Source organism: Octopus sinensis, linkage group LG6, assembly GCF_006345805.1.
Source record: "Octopus sinensis linkage group LG6, ASM634580v1, whole genome shotgun sequence".
NCBI lineage: Eukaryota > Metazoa > Mollusca > Cephalopoda > Octopoda > Octopodidae > Octopus > Octopus sinensis.
The window spans coordinates 65,112,723-65,132,722 of record NC_043002.1 but is presented as its reverse complement, the minus strand read 5'-3'; the positions used below and the strand labels follow the sequence as shown (position 1 = coordinate 65,132,722).

General features: G+C 34.2%; 1 long non-coding RNA gene across 1 annotated transcript in view; it reads left to right on the top strand.

Moving 5' to 3' along the window:
* The first annotated feature begins 8,506 nt into the window (after positions 1-8,506).
* The window catches only part of LOC118763737, a 20,493-nt gene continuing 8,999 nt past the window's right edge, over positions 8,507-20,000 (top strand). The window contains exon 1 of the long non-coding RNA XR_004999489.1: positions 8,507-8,588. This is a non-coding gene — a long non-coding RNA (uncharacterized LOC118763737). The remainder of the gene's footprint in view (positions 8,589-20,000) is intronic.

Genomic DNA, 20,000 nt, shown 5'->3' with positions numbered 1-20,000 from the left:
GCAAACACCGACACAAAGTCACACACACATAAATGTATGCATATATTTATATATATATACATACACATAAGCATGCATTTACTTGCATATATAAATGTGTGTTTGTCTAATTAATATGTATATGAAATATAATAGGTAAAATATATATGTGTATATATGCATATATATATATATATATATATTTATATATATATATATATATATATATATATATGCATGTATGTATGTATACACACACATGACCTCTCATACTCACATAAACAGCCACCATACACATGTATATACCTGTTGAAACCACAGCCGTGTCGGAGTTTTATAACTTTTCGTAATTCGTTCCTGTTTCGTCATAATATCATCGTTTGTTTGGAATAGTGATGTTCCGAAATCTATTCTCAACGTCTAGACGCTCATATACCAGAGAATATCACGTGTTGCTTAAATGTAATTTAATCTCTTTAGTGACACTAGTCAAAGCATCTTTGGTCAGTGTAGGCAAATTTTCGTTATCTTATAGTTTAGCCGATTGATTAATACATTATCATCCAAATATTAATTTGTCTAGGAGTCGTGCATGTTACATATACATACATACACACACACATACATACATACATACATACATACATACATACATACATACATACGTACGTACATACATACATGCATTCATACATACATACATACATACATACATACACACACATACATACACACACATACATACATATATACATACATACATACATACATACATACATACATACATACATACATACATACATACATACATACATATACACGACCAAAACGCCCCCCGTCCAATGGACGGTGCTGAGTTGTCAAACATTTAAACCAAATTTTCTCATAACAACTTGTCCGACCGTCTCATGGGCCTCTTCTTTGAGAAACACTGATTTAATCTAAATTTGAGACGCCAGCAAAAGAAGAAATAAAGATAGACTTTTTTTTCTATTCCAAAGAAAAACGAGTTAATTCACAGAAATATGCAACCGAGGAGTTTAAAGTACCAGTAATAAGGCTGTTGACTGGGAGAACACAAACATGGTTTAAACAGTAAGCTTGGCAGGAAAGAAACGTGCCTTCAAGCAGTACAAAAACAACAAAATATGGAAGCTACAATTATGTACAGGTTGACGGAAGAAAAGGAGGACAAAATGGTTTTAACGATCGCATTCTCACATGGAATCGATTTTTGTAATTTTTTCAAAACGTATAATGCACGCCCTGTTACCGTCGGTATCTACATATCAAATTTGAGCGCAATCGGATGGAGGATGCCCGAGATCCTAGAAGACACACACAGAACGGATTTTATATAATATATATATATATAGTTAGATAGATATATATGCACACAAATATATATATATATATAATCATATATGTGTTTATTGTATATTTATATATTCTATAACTGTGCAATTATGTGAGTTTATGTGTGTAATTCTGCGTTGAGACTGCATTGAAAGTAATGATTCCATCTTTAATTGTTCTTGTAGAGTGTTGTGTTGAATAATGGTGTGTTTCTATTAACTGTTTTTAAATATAGAGCAATATGCGGAAATACAGGATTAGAAGCCGATAACACAATTCACGCTGATATACTGGGCAAAAATAGCCTAAGTCCTGCGAAAGTGCTATGTATTTAGCAATTCATTGAAATGTGGAACATAATACAATTTGTATTAACAAGAATCTATCATAGACTATCATCTTAACAAAACAAAAAAATTAAATAAGTACACATGTGTGAGATTTTCCTAACTATATAAGGTTTCTCTTAATCATTATCTTGATAACTTATGAGAAAACAAACCCGGCGCTTGCAATTTACTTAACAAAGAAACCCAATTAGTAGATATTGTCCTCAAAATAGAGGATAACATCAAAATAGATTAATCTCCTGCGATTTGTAGCATGTACAAAAATAATTCTCTGGCAGCATCCTCTCCCACCTTGCTGACATTTAAACTCAGCTAAATGTGAATTAGGTAAAATTAGCAAAACCATCTTTGATTCGATTAAGTGTAGCATAAAGCAAATCGATAGTCAATCCATTTAGAATAATATCACCACCCTCATTAAGTTGTTTAATGATATCAATTAGAAACGTAGATGTAAATTTGCAATCATATAGAATTTTATCTAGCATAACCAAATCGCTTTTACAATAAAGTTTAGTTTTCAGGAGTAGATTCTTGACAATTAGAATTATTGATATGAACATAATTAAACATAACAGACGTCTACTCTTTTGTTTTGAGGTGGAACATCTTAGAGAACCTCTTGAGGTATTTCTGATAGAGTCGAATTATGTGAAATAATAGGCTTAATATGAAATATTTAATTTCAAGTTCAAGTTTTCAGAGTACTTCACCAATATATTTATTCTCACGCATCTTTCCCCCTTACTCACCTTTAGACCCCGCCTTTAAAATTAAAGATATTCACACACTAACACCGAACTTACTCTCTATATGTATATTCATATATTCGCTACAATAGCACACAAATATCATTTTACGTTAAGTTTATTTCCAGGCACAAATGCACTTTATAATTGCATTTACTCACCTGTCCCTTGTCCTTTCTTAACTACATTCCATGAGAACAACATTCCCTGCTATTTTCTAATGCTTCTACTCTTTTACTTGTTTCAGTCATTTGACTGCGGCCATGCTGGAGCACCGCCTTAGTCGGTGCTTCAGGACCTATTCTTTGTAAGCTTAGTGCTTATTCTAGCGGTGTCTTTTGAAAACACACCACCATCGGTTGTCAAGCGATGTTGGGGGGGACGAACACAGACACACAAACATATACACACACATACACACATATAAATATACATATATGCGACGGACTTCTTTCAGTTTCCGTCTACCAAATTCACTCACAAGGCCGAGGCAATAGTAGAAAACACTTTCCCAAGGTGCGACGCAGTGGGACTGAACCCGACAATTTACATTTTTTTTTATTATTGTCTATATCCCTTTCTAATTTCCCAAATATATATGCTGCATCTGATGTATATATATATATATATATATATATATTATCACCTGTAGCGAGCAGACAATTGGATATACAATTATACACCTCTAGTGACAATGCGCTTGTAATTCTTTCTTTAACGTACCTTCCTTTTCCATCCAGCCTAAATCGTTTCATAGAAGTGCTTTCTAATTTCGTGGCGGCTTTCAAGTGATATGTCCTCATTTTCCGATCTCTTAGATACTACGTGGAAAATGCCCGTGTCTAAGTATTTTCTGCAATCCTAATAACTTATCCAGCCCAGGAAACTTGTGATTTTTGCTATTCTCTGATCCCGTCATTCACTCGGCTCCATTCTCGGGCTACTTCACGTTGGATATATTCCTGATATGATATTTTTAGCATGGTTTTTTATACCACTCCTGGCATTTTAGCCATCCCATGTTCTCTCTTCGTAGAAGCCCACATTCCACTTACATATAAGGGCGCAATTAGGACAGTACCATTAAAGAAACTGACACGTAGGGTCTTGTCCAAGTTTGCTTCATCCTATACATATTCCCCGTGAGAGTGCAGCGTCAGTGTCCAAGTGCATATTCACTGTGATCACAAGATGTAACCGTTTCCTCTGCAATTTCATAACCTTCTACATATATTTTGGTTTCATGGGGGTTCATTTTCATGTCACCTGCTGAGCTATGGGTGTTTAACCCGATCCACATAGAGTTGCAGACGATATGTGTATGCATTTGTTTCGGCGATGAGTATGATGTCATTTCCGAATCTCAGTTGTGTTACTAGCTTCTTGTTGGTGTTCACACCAACAGACACTCAATGACTTTTATTATCATTTATAAATATGCGGCAGACAGATTTGTAGAGATTGTATCTCCTTCAATGACGGCCTTTCTAAACAGAAATTCTAAGGGTGGTGCCAGTAGAGTTACATCAGCTTTCAACAATGAGTATGCATCCCTGAGCAGAGTGGTGTATTGCGCCTCGACATATTGCATTTCCAGAGATTTCAGTACTGACTTCATATTGACATTTTTCGATGGTCTTTTCGTAGTATAAGCTGTCTTACTGTGCATATGTTATCCGTAGTACTATAGTTCTTAGGGATTCCGGGTTAGACTTTCGGCCGATGTTCGTATATATCTTTCGGTAGCATGGCTCATTGGTTAGAGCGTCGAACTTACGATCGTGAGGTTGTGAGCTCGAATCCCGGACCGGGCTGCGTGTTGTGTTCTCGAGCAAGGCACTTTATTTCACGTTGCTCCAGTTCACTCAGCTGTAGAAATGAGTTGCGACGTCACTGGTGTCAAGCTGTATCGACCTTTGTCTTTCCCTTGGATAACACTGGTGGCGTGGAGAGGGGAGGCTGGTATGCATGGGCGACTGCTGGCCTTCCATAAACAACCTTGCCCGGACTTGTGTCTAGGAGGGTAACTTTCTAGGCGCAATCCCATGGTCATTCATGACCGAAGGGGGTCTTTACCTTTAATGTGCTTAATATGATATTTGTGAACAGTGTATAGAGATATGACAAAACGTATATTCGGTGACAATTTCTTAAATCTTGTTTAACTCTTTTATTATGAAGTAAGATATTATTCGACTGTTTCCTCAGTAACGTATTTTACCCTTCTCCAGATAGCGATTGTAGCTTAGAGCAGTCTGACGAAGGCTAGCCGGCGCACACTTCGAAGTCATTGTCAACATTGTAATTTTAAATGCTTAATAAATATATACTCTAGTAAGAAGTATAAACTAATTCTTCAGTTTAACGTTAAAATGATTTATATATAATTTAACATAAAACTAACATTAACACACACACACACATGTATATATATATATATATATATATAATATATATATATATATATATATATATATATATATATATATATATATATATACATGTGTGTGTATCTTAAAAGACATTCACATGTATAAAACACTATTTGCCGATGTGTGATCAGTTAGATATATTCAGGAATAATAATGATTATTTGCTCAGATATTAAACAAAAGCTAATATCTACCAATAGAGATAGTGTTGACTGCAAGTAGAGAAGAATTATAAATACGTACATATTTACATATTTAAGTGATTCGGTATTCAACAAATGTGACAATTCATTTATAGATCTGGAAAACGTAGCATTATATTTATTACCAGATAAGCATAGAAAATACACACACATATACTGACATAAACACACTTATACTAACATACATGAAGGCATATACATATATATATGCTTACAAATATATATACATACCGTACATACATACATGTATGCATACATATATACACACATATAAATATATACTTGGCGGGTAATGTATATATAACAATACCTACACATAAAAATGTATATGTATGTATAATATGTATGCATAATCACATATATGAATGTGTATATGTATGTATGTATATATAATGTCTATAAAACCATACAGGCCTATACATATACATATTCATATTCATATACATACATGCGTAGATACGTAAAAGAGACATGTAGACACACACGCGCGCGCGCGTTTCATGAATATGATATTAAATAGATTTTGGTGTTACGTGATCAAACAAGGCTGATAAGTAGAATAACAAGAATGTTAAATAGAGAAAATGAGAGAGAACAAGAGAGAAAGGGGAGCGGGAGAGGGAGACAGAAGGGGAGCAGGAGAGTGAGAGAGAGAGAGGGTGGGGGTGTAGAGAAAGAAATAAAAAAGAAGAAAGGCGGAAATGGTGTGAGAGAGAATAAGTGAATAAAGATATGACTTACGTAGCTAAAGAGACCGCTGAATAACAGGATAGATATTTGGAACATACCAAAAAGACCAAAAATGCTATGGTACACACACACATACACATGTATGTATATATATATATATACATATATATATATATATATATAATATTTATGTATCTACATATATATATGTGTATGTATAACATCATATATATATATATATGTATGTATATATATAAGTCAAAAATATGTATGCATACATATACACAAACACACGCACGCACGCACATACCAATAATGTATGTATATACGGAGGCAAGAGAAATCATTAAGAGAGACTCATTGCAAATTCATTCCGTCATTCATTTATTCTTTGATTCAGTAAAACTTTTATACTTTCATTCATTACCAATTTCAGTTCGTATATGTAGACACTCACCAAACAGACGAACACAAAAGACAGAGTTGCACAACAATGGTAAAGCAAAAATATACATGTCTATGTAATAATATCGTATTCGCGTTATATTCATGACTTTTTTTTCTTCCTCCAACGGTAAATAGAATCTTAAACAATGCATCGTCGTAATCTTTACTGGAACATTCTCGTAAAAATCAAAAGGAACGTTTGTTCAGGTGTCCAGGATAGATAAACGACAAAGAATCAATGTTCAATCGCTGTTTGGACACAGCAGGCACCTTATGTTGGTATGTAATTGTACACACACACACACACACACACACACACACACACACACACACACATAGAGGCACACACAGAGACATACACAGATAGAGGCACTGACATGCACACACAGACACACACATACAGATACACACATGTATAGGTAAGAGTAGATATGTATGCATGTATATATATATGGATATATGTATGTGCGTGTATATACATATATATGTTATATATATATATAAACACACATTATATACATATATATATATATGCATACATCCATATATAATTATGTATATATATACGCTTACACATCTGTTGCTCTATGAATCCATCTGTCTATTTCGATGCATATATATATATGTATGTGTCAGTCTACATTCCTGTATGTATATATATATATATTATATATATATATATATAATATATATATATATATATATATATATATATACATATCCTATGGGTATATATATGTATTGAATGCAATTACTTAGAGCGATATAATCTTAGTCATAATACAAGAACATTTTTCGTAAACAGCTAAATAAAATATTACATACTTAGATATTCAACATTTGTCGCCATAACAAATTTAGAGCAGATTAATACATATCACTAATATTTCATCCTCAATAAAAAGGAAAATGAGACAAAATATAAAAAAAAACAATAAAGCATGGTAACTTATACATTGTAAAGAAGGAGACAGTATTTCAGCTAGCACTTCTTATGACTTACTTTGTCAGCAAGTTTCAAACTTATTGTCGCTGAGTCAGCAGTAAGTGCACAATGCAGTCTTATAAGCATGGCTTGGCTTTCGGTGATCAACGTAATAAACCAATCGAGACAGGAATAGAAAGAAATAAACAAAATTAAAAAAAAACTCATAGCAGAATAACTAGTTTCTTATATTTAAAATGCGCCTAAAACACGAAATTCTGTGATAAAATCGATGCCCTAACTCTTTTACTTGTTTCAGTCATATGACTGTGGCCATGCTGGAGCACTGCCATTAGTCGAGTAAATTGACCCCAGGACTTATTTTTTGTAACCCTAGTACTTATTCTATTGTTCTCTTTTGCCGAACCGCTAAGTTACGGGAACGTAAACACACCAGCATCGGTTGTCAAGCGATGTTGTGGAGTCAGAGACTACGCGTATGATGATTATTTTAGCTTTGCTTCCTTTGTCTTTAAAGAAATAATCTTTTCTTCTCACGTGTTCTCTTAATGTGGATCATATACATCAGCATATTAAGACCAAAACTATATTTCCTAGACACCACCAACCCTTCAGCGTGGTGTGTAGCTGCCTTTCAGTATCACAATTGTTATGGCCTATTCTATAGCTTCGTTAAAATTTGAAACCATGTTAGTAGCAGCATTTTATTATCGTTGACAGTGATGCTCTCCACAACGCAACAATAAGTTCTCCGTCTAAGAAAATCGCGTCTTGAATGAAATTGATAAAAAGTGGAAAAATATTTCGTGAAAACTAAAACTAAACCTAACCTATACTTCGTATTTAATAGAAAAAAAAATCATCTTTTAATTACCACTCATTTTCTTCAAGCTACTGAGCGTAGCGGGCAGTATCATGTCTCAGTGTCTCAGCAACTCATTAGAACTGCCGGTTTGGAATCTCTTCGAATGATGTGCTGCCTTCTACGCTGGACAAACATTTCTCCATATCCTTACTAACAGAAAGACAGCGAGCTGGTAGAGTTGCTTGCCCGCTGTACAAAATACTCAGCGGCATTCTGTCCTAATTTACGTTCTGAGCCCAAATTTCGTCGAGGTTGACTATGCCATTCATCCTTTAGGGGTCGATGAAAAAAGTACTCGTGTCTATGTAATCGACTATCCCCCTACCACAATTTCAGGTCTTGTGCCTACAGTAGAAAGGATTTTTATTATTTTGGTTTGACTCACGTTCGATCTTATTCCTGGTAGAGTTTTTGTGGGTAGCAGATTACTACTAGTGACCGTAGGTATCCACAAACTTCCAGTAGTCTTTCAAGTGCTTAGGATCCTCTTTCAAATCTCCGCTGTCCCTAAAAGACAAACTTTTTGTAGGAGCCCTACCGGGAATTCTATTTCAATCTCCTTTAGCTATTTGTCTATATCATTGTTTTCTGTATTCCTTTCAAACTGTCCATGCATTCTCATTTCAAGAAGGTCTCCTTTTCTCTTCTCCTCAGCTCTTTGATTAAACTCCTCCTTGCCCATCATTTCATCTTGAATTACGGCCATATCTTTCGCGGCATATTCCAGCAGGTCTTCATCACTGTTTATCAAATATTCTGCAAGCGTTCTCCTTTCAATCCTTATACAATGGTCTCAGTCTTCTGCCACCATCCTTTCTTTTCACATACAGTCTGTTTATGTTTGCTTTATGGTATAGCGCCCCAATCAGCGTCATCAACTTTCTCGTCCTTCTATCCAGTGTTGATATTTCCTCCTTAGTCCATTTGAAAATGAACGCACTACATCTGACAACCGAAACTGCCCAGATAATTAAAGTTTTGGCATTCGGGTTTGATTTCAATACCATCTTCTCCCTTTTTGATACGCCTCGCTGACCTTGACTGTCATTTCTTTGCTTAGAATGTCATGCAGCTCCAAAATCCCTAAATATCTATACCTACTACCGCCGGGTTCACCCACGGTCTCCCCTGATGGTAACCGCAATCCTCTGCAGGCTGCTTTCTTCCGTCTTTTCATATTTACTGAGCATTTGGTAATCCCAAATTCCATACCGATGTCCCTACACTTCTGGATTGTTTTGATTCAGGAAACTATCTGTTTCTCAGAATTACCAAGCAATTTCAGGTATCCATAAACAGAAGATGGCCTTTCTTCCCACATCGGTAACCCATCTTAACTTTCCTAAGTGTCATTGTTATGGGTATTAGTGCAATTACAAAAAGTAACGGAGAAAACGAGTCTGAGGAATACATTACTTGAGTACAATTTGGTTTTCTACTCTTTCGTGCTATGCATAAGAAAATTTGTGATGTTGTCAGCAACACCAACACCTGCAGGCATTCAACGATCCAAGAATGAGACATCATATCATATGCCTTCTTAAAGTCAATCCAAGCCATAGACATGTTTGTGTGATGTTTCTTACAATGTCTGAAAACTGTTTTATCGACGACCAGGTGATTCTTGTTACCCTGAGAACTCTTCCTAAATCTTTTTTGTTCCCTTGGTAGTATTTCATCCTGGGCCAAGAAAGTGTATGTCTTTGCCGCACATGTTACAGTGAATATCTTCCAGATTATGTTTAGGTATTCTATGCGACGGTAGTTTCCCACAATAATCCCCTTTCTTTTATTTTTCATTACAAGTGTTGTTCTCTCAGGCACCAACCATGCGGGGGCGGTACCTTTCTGGACACACTCATTCAATTGGGCTGCTTGTCTTTCATACACCGGGTGGCATCTCTTCAGCCAGAAGCCATGAATCCGGGGGCTTTCCAGTTACGCACTTTACTCACATGTTCTTTCACATCCCCCCGTGTTTATGACCATATTCCTTTGTTCCTTTCCTACTTTCACTCCTTATACAATTGTCTATACTAATCAGTCCTCTGCCACAATTCTTTTCAGATACAGTCCGTTTATCTTTGTAATTAACACTACTACTACTCCTACTACTACTACTACTACTACTACTACTACTACTAGTAGTAGTAGTAGTAGTAGTAGTAGTAGTAGTAGTAGTAGTAGTAGTATTGTTATTATTATTATTATTATTACTAGTTCCATTTATTATCAAAAAGTATTATTAAATGTTTAGTTTCAGCTTTTGTCTTGTGCTTGATATAATCTTTATATATAAAAGTAAGGTTGTCTGTCTGTCTCCTACGAGTTAGATTCCTCACTACTCCCACATTTTGCGGTGCAGTTTAACCAAAACCGGGTATCTTATAGTCGTGATTCATATCGAGCCCTTCTGGGTATTAGCGCGCGTCTACGATTTTAAAAATAATTTACCATCATTTTTTTTCCATTTTAATGCCGTTTTTTTGCTATTTTTTGGCTATAACTCTCTAAAAATGCTTTATAGTTATTTCCCTTACAAACCCGAGCAACGCCGTGCGATACTGCTAGTTATAAATATGTGAGTGTTGAAGGGAATAATAGGAGGAAGAGTAGCAGCTTGGTGAATAGACCAAATTCTACAGCTATGTAAATAGATTCGGCAGATGGTGAGGAGGTCAGCAATGGACATTCCTGTGCGATAAAGAGACAAAAAATTCCTCACACCATTTGGGTCAGCAGAGGTCAAATGTGTTTACTACTACTAGCGACCAATAAGAGCGGTGACCTTGACCTTCAAAAGAAGTAATTCATCTTGTTCTGTTTTTAGATACTGATAGAAAAAAAAATAATATGTGTATATATACTGATGTTTACATCGTTGAATTTTTGAATTTCTGATTTTTTTTGTTTTTCTCTCCTTCCTTTTCTTTTTATAAGTTTTGCTGTGGTCTACAGTTTTTGTAATCGTGCAGTTTGTATATATTGGCAGGTGGTGCTTACCTCTTTATTGTTTTCTCTCTCATGCATCTGTGCTGTTGCAATAGAAGGTATGTTTACATATTGAGATAGTTCGGTAGAAAAGAAAAATATAATTTTCAAACAAAATTGTAGATATTAAAGTTTTTAAGTTTCCAAGAGATGTTCGTTTCTATGTCCAGTTAGATAAGACAGTAGTGGTTTTGCAATTAAAAAGGATGTTTACATTTTCGAATACTCTGGGAGAAAGGAAAGAAAAGAAAAGGAGAGTAAAATTTTCCCAGAAAGTTGTAGATGTTAAAGTTGTAAAATTTACTAAAGATGGTCTTTTGTATGTTCGATCAGAGAAGACAGTAGTGTTCTTAGAATAAGAAGGATGTTTACATTTTCGAATACTCAAGGAGAAAGTTCGATAACTGTAGATATGTAAGTTTCTTAACTTATTTTGAGGGAGATTTAAAATACTCACAGGAAATTGTAGATCTTCCAGTCTTTGCTTTAATCTGCATGTTTGTTATAATCACTTGCAAAGACACACCCAGCGTCCTAGTGCGAGCGAAGCATAAGAGATGTTACCGTATGACTGAAATCTTGCGGAGGGGAAGTGGCAGGAGCAGTAACGAAAGATCTTCATTTAAATTGGCAGAAGCAGTTGCAAATTATCTTCATTTAAATTGATAGGTTTTTTTCTTAGGATGTGGGCAGTACTTCTCAGCACAATCTTTTGGATTGCTCTGAGATGGTTCTCCTGAGATATTGTCTAGATGTTTTTGATATCCCTTTCTTATAGCATTTAGGACACCCACAAAAAAGGAACAGTCTCCCTTTTGGATTTCAATTTCCAAGCCCTTATGTTTAGTTAATTGTTAAATTCTTTTAGATATCTTTCTATCAGTGTAAACATTTACATCAATTAATCTACAAGTATTTTCTTCCCTGTCTTTAATTACTATGTCTGGTCGATTAGCTTGGATAGTTCTGTCAGTGTTGATTGGAAAATCCCAGAGGATAGTAACATTTTTACTTCCAATGACTGGCTCAGGATGATGTTCACACCAGTAAGCAGGAGTATTGATTTTGTCGTATTTACACATTTTCCAATGTAAATACTGTCCTACACAAACGTGACGATATTTGTATTCATTCGGTGTCAGCACAGGACATCCTGAGACGAGATGGTCTGTTTCGTGAATTGTGTCGCAGAATCTGCATTTAGGGTCAGAACCGTTTTGAAGAACGTTAGCTTGGTAGTTTTTGGTAAGCAAACTTTATTATTGTTGTTATTATTATTATTATTATTATTATTATTATTATTGTTGTTGTTGTTGTTGTTGTTATTATTATTATTATTATTATTATTATTATTATTATTATTATTATTATTATTATTATTATCATTATTCAGTAGTTCTATATTTAGAACGTGCTTTCACTTCACTAACGAGTGCAGATCTGTGTGCTTTGGGTATGTACTGTGGTTTGCTGTGATGCTCTTATGGTTACTGTATTGAAAGTGCTTTGCGTAGGATGTGTGCAGTGCCCAGTAGTTCAATTTTCTGTATGTTATATATATTTGTACGTCTGGGTGTTTTTGTTATGTATTTGTCTGAATATTTTTTTATCATACCTAATGCGCCTACTATGATAGGAATTGTTCCTGCTTTTAGATTCCACATTTGAGTAATCACTATTTCCAGGTCTTTGTATTTTGAAAGTTTCTCCATTTCTTTTAGAGACACGTTGTGGTCTGCTGGTACTGATACATCAATTAGAAAGCATTTTTTCTTCATGATCTCTGACAACTATATCCGGCCAATTGGCCTTAATTTATTTATCTGTGTGTATTGACATATCCCAGAGTATGGTTGCTTTCTCGTTTTCTGTGACCTTTTCTGGTGTGTGCATATATCTTTTTTCTCTTGCTATTCCACAGTGTTGCCATATCTTCCAGTGTATGTAGGTCCTAACTCTGTCGTGTTTGTGAATATAATCCTTCTTAGCCAGGACTGGGCAGCCAGAGATGATATGTTTTATTGTTTCTTGTCCATCTCCACATATTCTGCAGTTATTTGTTATGTTTCTTTTCATTATATATGTTTGTTAATTTTTGGTGGGGAGTCTTTGGTCTTGTGCTTCATTAAAAAATCCTTCAGTCTCAGCTTTGAGTCCTGTACTTCTCAACCACTCCTGGGATTTTTTCTGTCTATTTCTTTAGTTTTTAGTTTAGCCCAGTATTTGCTACGAAGGGGCTTTTCTTGCCACCGTTTTATCAAGGACCGTTGCTGTTCTAGTTTTAATTTGGATTTCATTTGTTGTTGTTGTTGTTGTTATTATTATTATTATTATTATTATTATTATTATTATTATTATTATTATTATTATTATTATTATTATCATCGTTATAATTATGATTCTTATAATAATAATAATAATAATAATAATAATAATAATAATAATAATAATAATAATAATTATTATTATTATTATTATTTTGTTCATTCTCTGAACACAGGTTGGAAACGCCGACTAGCCCATTATCTGCTTCGGAGGATATATCTGTCATTTACACATATTATTAAAAAAACTGTTTGCTAGTAATTTAATTTGGTTACTTGGGGAAGAGCATAGAGTAGTGATTCTAACGAATGACATATCAATGACTACAAAACCGAATGAGATATCTTTTGAAAGAATAACATCAAATTAAAGACAAATGACTGACAGAGAATAAAACTATCATTCATGCAATAAGAGAGTGTGTGAGAGAGAGAAAGGCAGACGCTTCAGACACTTATACTTTAACGGCCAAAGACTATAATTTTGTTTCAAATATAAAATAGGTTTTTTTCCATAAAAAATTATAGCACTAGTGGCATTGTAAATTAGTCGAAGATATTTGAAATTGGTTGAGTCCTTGTTACAAGTGTACGAAAAAAGATGGCGTTCTTTTGACCAAGGACTATATTTCATAATACGCGCGGTACAATATGACATATGTCAATTTTTTTCTTCTTGTGCAAAATATTAGACTGTGAGACGCCAGTGCTGCACACTTAGAGGAAAATAAATGCCGTAATATATAAGGAGGCTCCAAAACAAAAGATCAAGTGTACTGTTATTCCTGCATAGTTCAATCCTGGCTTATTCACATTTACTAAACTCACGAATATATTATTACGCTCCACTTTCAAAGCATCCCACTTATAATGATGGCTGGTTTAGGCGAGTGACACTCAACATGGGTTTGTTGCTAATATGTATGAAGACCAAAAGCGGTGAGCTGGCAGAATCGTTAGCACATCGGAACAGATATTGAGTTGTCCGGAAAGTTCGTGCCGACTTATAGTAGCTTACCTTTGGACTTATTTTAGAACATGGTTTAGTCCATAAAATAGCATTTGACTACACCTCCATTTAGTGCACAGTTTACGTTATCTTTTCCTGGAAGAAGGTTTATGTTCCTCTAACCTGTGTTAATTCTGTAACCCTTTAAAATGGAAGATAAGAAAGTTCATTTTCGGCACTTTATGCTTTGGGAACCAGATAAAATTTGCTGGAGCTCGGCTGGGATGTGTTACCCACCCTCCATATTCACCAGATATTGCTCCTTCGGATTCCCACTTATTCGGGTCTCTGTAGAATAATCTTAATGGTAAAAATTTCGATTCCTTTGATGACATAAAAAGATACCTTGATGAATTCCTTGCCATGAAACCACCTCAATTCTGGGAAGAGGATATTTTCAAGTTAAAGGAAAAATGGAGACACATTGAGCAACAAAATGCTTCACATTTGGTTGATTAAAAATGTAATGGTAAGTATTTATTGACCTTTTTCTTTTCTTTGAAAATTGGCACTAACTTTCCGGACAACCCAATAGTTAGCAGCAAGCATTTCGTCCATCTTTACATTCGGAGTTCAAATTCCGCTGCGGTCGACTTTACCTTTCATCCTTTCGTGAACACTACAGATTAATAACCACCATCGGTATGTAAATCGTAGAACACAAGTAAGAAAGTATGAGTCTATTTGAAAATGAAGATAATTATTGGAAATATCGGTGTTGCTGATCAGATCAAAATGACTGTCCATCTTTGTATGTGCATAATTAATTTCTTCTAGATGTAGCTGATTACTGGTTCTTCATAACCGATTCTATGCAACACTACGGTATCATTGTAATCCCTCTCTACAAATCCGCTCCTCACTCGCATTTCTGGCAAAGCAAAAGTTATTATTTATACAATTTACTATTGTTGTCTTTATAAATATAATTATGATTATAATAACAATGAAAATAAAATAAGTTATTATAATAATAATAACGATAATTCTGATGATAAGAATGATATGAATGATGATGGCCGTAATAATAATATTATCAATAATAATAATAATGGTTATTATTATTATTATTATTATTATTATTATTATTATTTTTTTATTAGTAGTAGTAGTAGTAGTAGTAGTAGTAGTAGTCCATAAGTGAGTAAAACTATGCACACACATTGGATGTTAGCAAATGTTTTAATAGAATGGTCAAACAAAAACACAAAATGTCCACCAAGACTGATATCTGATAAAGCGTGCGAATTTCAATGCTTGAAGTTATCATGTGATTTCACTTAAAAAATTTTGATTGTTTAGCAAGCATTATTGTCATTCCAATTATGAATGGAATAATTGATATATTTCATATATGTCACAGTAATTAAATACAATTGTTAAACCGAGTCTGATTCCGAAACATTGTAGCTCCTTTATACATAAACGTAAATATTATGTCTTTGTTGATTCTCATTTATTTTTTTTTAAATAAATTGATGGAAAGAAAATATTACTGCAATTTCTGTCATTTAAAATCATGTCATATCCGATAGATTTTAAGTGTATATTATCCTTCTAAACAACATTTTCGCTGTCAATTGCTACGACTTATTTATGTTGTGGTATAAAATGATAAAATAATCTATAGGATTTAAGAATTGAAGAATTCAGCAAATATACAATAACAAAGACGTATTTTATTTAAAAATATCATTTTATTATTTTACTGCTTTCAGTCAAATGTACTGTGGCTAAGTGATGCCAATGCCTTCGAGAAGTTAATCGATTGTAAATAAACCCGAAACTAAATAAAACATGCATATAGATACATGCATTCATATATATATATATATATATATATATATATATATATATATATATATATATATATATATATACGCGAGAAAGAAGCAACAAGAATGGATAGGTTTTTAGTACAATCGTTTCATACAAGGACAGGCTTTATTAAAAGTTGCAAAAATTGCAGCATATAAACGTGTCCCGTACTCATCAGCTAAAATACATGTGAGTTCTCTAGACATCCTAGTGGTTGAGGCTATACTCATGAAGTAATGTAGATAATTAAGTAACATAAACAGATTTCCAAAGTTCATTAAAGTTCTTTAAAGATGATGTACAGTCTTATCACAGAATTTTAAAAAAGTTTTAATAGCATCACAGAGAAGGTGACTTAATCCATAGTGTACATATGAATTTCCAGAGATATGAGGAGGGATTACATACTCACAGACGACAAATTTATCCATTGCTAATCACAACGAGGTGGGTCTCAATTCCTGCTTATTAGCATTACAGAGAGGGTGAATTAATCCTTTGTATAGATGCACAATTTCCAATGGTGTAGATGTAAATAAAGCTGGTACCACCACACTTTCAAACAAAATCTGGGAACTCAAAAATAATAATAATAATTATAACCTTAATTGGGAAATAGTTAGGAGAGCAATTCCGTATAAAAATAGCAGGGTTGGTTGCCGACTATGCTCCATGGAGACGTATATAATTGTAAAGCATAGAAAACATAGAAACTTATTGAATAACCATATCGAACTAGGTCAAGTTTGTGTCCACGCTAAATTGAAGACTTTAAAATATTTTAAATGATTAGAATATTCGTAACTAGATAGATAGATAGATATAACTTGATTTTTACTAGTATAGCACTGCTTTAAGTAGATAACTAAGAGTTCTCACACTACAGTTATCTTTTTCCTTATATCTACATCAGTTTTTTGAGAACAGGGAAATGAATAGTACTTATACGCTGCTTAATTGAGGCTTTATTTAATTTCAAACTCATAATTTTAAATCTTAATTTTAAATCTTAATTTTAATTTTTAATTTTAATTCTTAACCTAATTTAAGTAGCATAACTTTAATAAAATAAAATGAGTTACTAAAGCCCCATAATTCTATTTCAAAATTAAATAAATAAGGCTACTCCCTCGGTAATAATATGATTATCTTCATTATGATAGACAATTCCCTAACACCTTGTAAATGATCTTCTAAGATTTGACCTGTAGTCCGTCAATGTATGAATAATAACGGCAACTCCTTAAGACAGTAAAATGAATAAATTAATTAAATAAATTTTAATGACTTTTTGATAAGATTATACTTAGATTTTCCTAATGTATTTTCTTTTGATTTTAGCCTTTGACCCCTAAACCCCTGACCGTGTTATCTCTTTAGATTCTCTTTAAATTCATAGCTGCTTTCAACAGCAATAAATTAGCTGTTTTACTGGTCAAAGAATAATATTCTCCTCTAGTTCCTAGATGCCTGTAAATTAAAACCAGACTTGCCGTCTACTAATTCTTCTGTATAACTAGAACCCTCTTTTTTTCTTTTTCTCTTTTTTTTCCCTTCTTTCCCTATTTCTTTCTCTTTTCTCTTTTTTCTTTTTCTTCTTCTTATTCTCTTTTTCTTTTTTCTTTTTCCTTTTCTCTTCTCTTTTAGTCCCCCCCCTTTTGCTCCCTCCTCCTTTATTTTCTCTCTTTTCTTCTCTTTCCTTCCCTTTTCTGTTCTTTGCCTCTCTAGAAAGCCCTTCAGCCTTTAAAAGTTAAATAGCTACAGTCTCTTGTAAATAGCAGTAATGTGATTAATGTGGCAAATACCTAATCATATAGCAAGAATTGATACCTACCTCATTGTGTTCAACCATTGATAAATTTATCGCCTGTGAATATGAAGTTCCTCTTCATTTCTCTGGAAATTTACATCTACACCATTGGAAATTGTGCATCTATACAAAGGATTAATTCACCCTCTCTGTAATGCTAATAAGCAGGAATTGAGACCCACCTCGTTGTGATTAGCAATGGATAAATTTGTCGTCTGTGAGTATGTAATCCCTCCTCATATCTCTGGAAATTCATATGTACACTATGGATTAAGTCACCTTCTCTGTGATGCTATTAAAACCTTTTTAAAATTCTGTGATAAGACTGTACATCATCTTTAAAGAACTTTAATGAACTTTGGAAATCTGTTTATGTTACTTAATTATCTACATTACTTCATGAGTATAGCCTCAACCACTAGGATGTCTAGAGAACTCACATGTATTTTAGCTGATGAGTACGGGACACGTTTATATGCTGCAATTTTTGCAACTTTTAATAAAGCCTGTCCTTGTATGAAACGATTGTACTAAAAACCTATCCATTCTTGTTGCTTCTTTCTCGCTTATAATCACCCCACATTACTGTATTGTTAAAACTGCATAATTTTTTTGGTGCATCTAAGTTAGGTACCATATTCAAGTAAATTCATTTAAATTAACTTGAATCTTTATTGCTTTTTATATATATATATATATATATATATATATATTTATATATATACTCTTTTACTTGCTTCAGTCATTTGACTGTGGCCATGCTGTGGCACCGCCTTTTAATCGAGCAAATCGACCCCAGAGCTTATTTTTGTAAGCCTAGTTCTTATTCTATCGGTCTCTTTTGCCGAACCGGTAAGATACGGGGACGTAAACACACCAGCATCGGTTGTCAAGCTATGTTGGGGAGGGGACAAACACAGTCGCACAAACACACACACACACACACACACGCAGATATATATATATATACATATATACGACGGGTTTCTTTCAGTTTCCGCCTACCAAATCCACTCACAAGACTTTGGTCGGCCCGAGGCTATAGTAGGAAACACTTCTCCATGATGCCACGCAGTGGGAGTGAACCCGGAACCATGTGGTTGGTAAGCCAGTACTTACCACACACCCACTCCTACGCCTATATATATATGTACATATATATATATATATATATATATATATATATATATATATTATATATATATATATATATATATATATATATAGGGCAGGCCAGAATTCATGATGCACTTGTTAGTTATATTTATTGATATAAGCACACAAATGTACAACGTTAACGAATGCAATGTTTAGTTAAATCGGTTTTCCATTTCATGTTCAACTGGGTCTCCTTGTGCTGCAAGACAGGCGTGTAACCGTATGGAAACATTTTCACGTGCTTTATAACATGTCTACCGGGATTGTGTTTCATTCTTGGAAATTAACTTAAGACGTTCGAGACTGTTCACTTCCTGACGATAGACACGATCTTTTAGATAACCCCACAAAAATATCTGGTGGTGTTAAATCAGGTGAGCAAGCTGGCCACTCCACAGGCCCTCCCCTCACAATCGAACGATTAGGGAAATTTTTGTTCACCTAGTCAAGAACAGTCGATGGATACTGTGAGGGAGCACCATCCAGCTTCCACCATAGTTCTCCAAAGTTTTCTCGTGCCTTTAAGTTAGGGAGTATTCGGTTTTGTAAAAGTTTGAAATACGTGACCCACTTTATGCCACAATAAAGAATGTAACTCACACATGGCTACACCATTATCTCAGGACTTTTGCGGTCATACTCAATCATGATTTGAGTATTTTCTTGACTCCAATACACAGTTATGCCAAACAACACTCCCAGAAACTTAAAATTTTGATTCATCAGTTCAGACAACACGTTCTTCCAATGGTGGGTCATCATTCAACTTGTCCAGCCATTCTACTGCAAACTGCAAGCCACAATGGGGGTCATCTTCCATTAATTCTTGAATCAAACGAGGGAGATAAGGAAACGGTTTCACAACATGTAGAA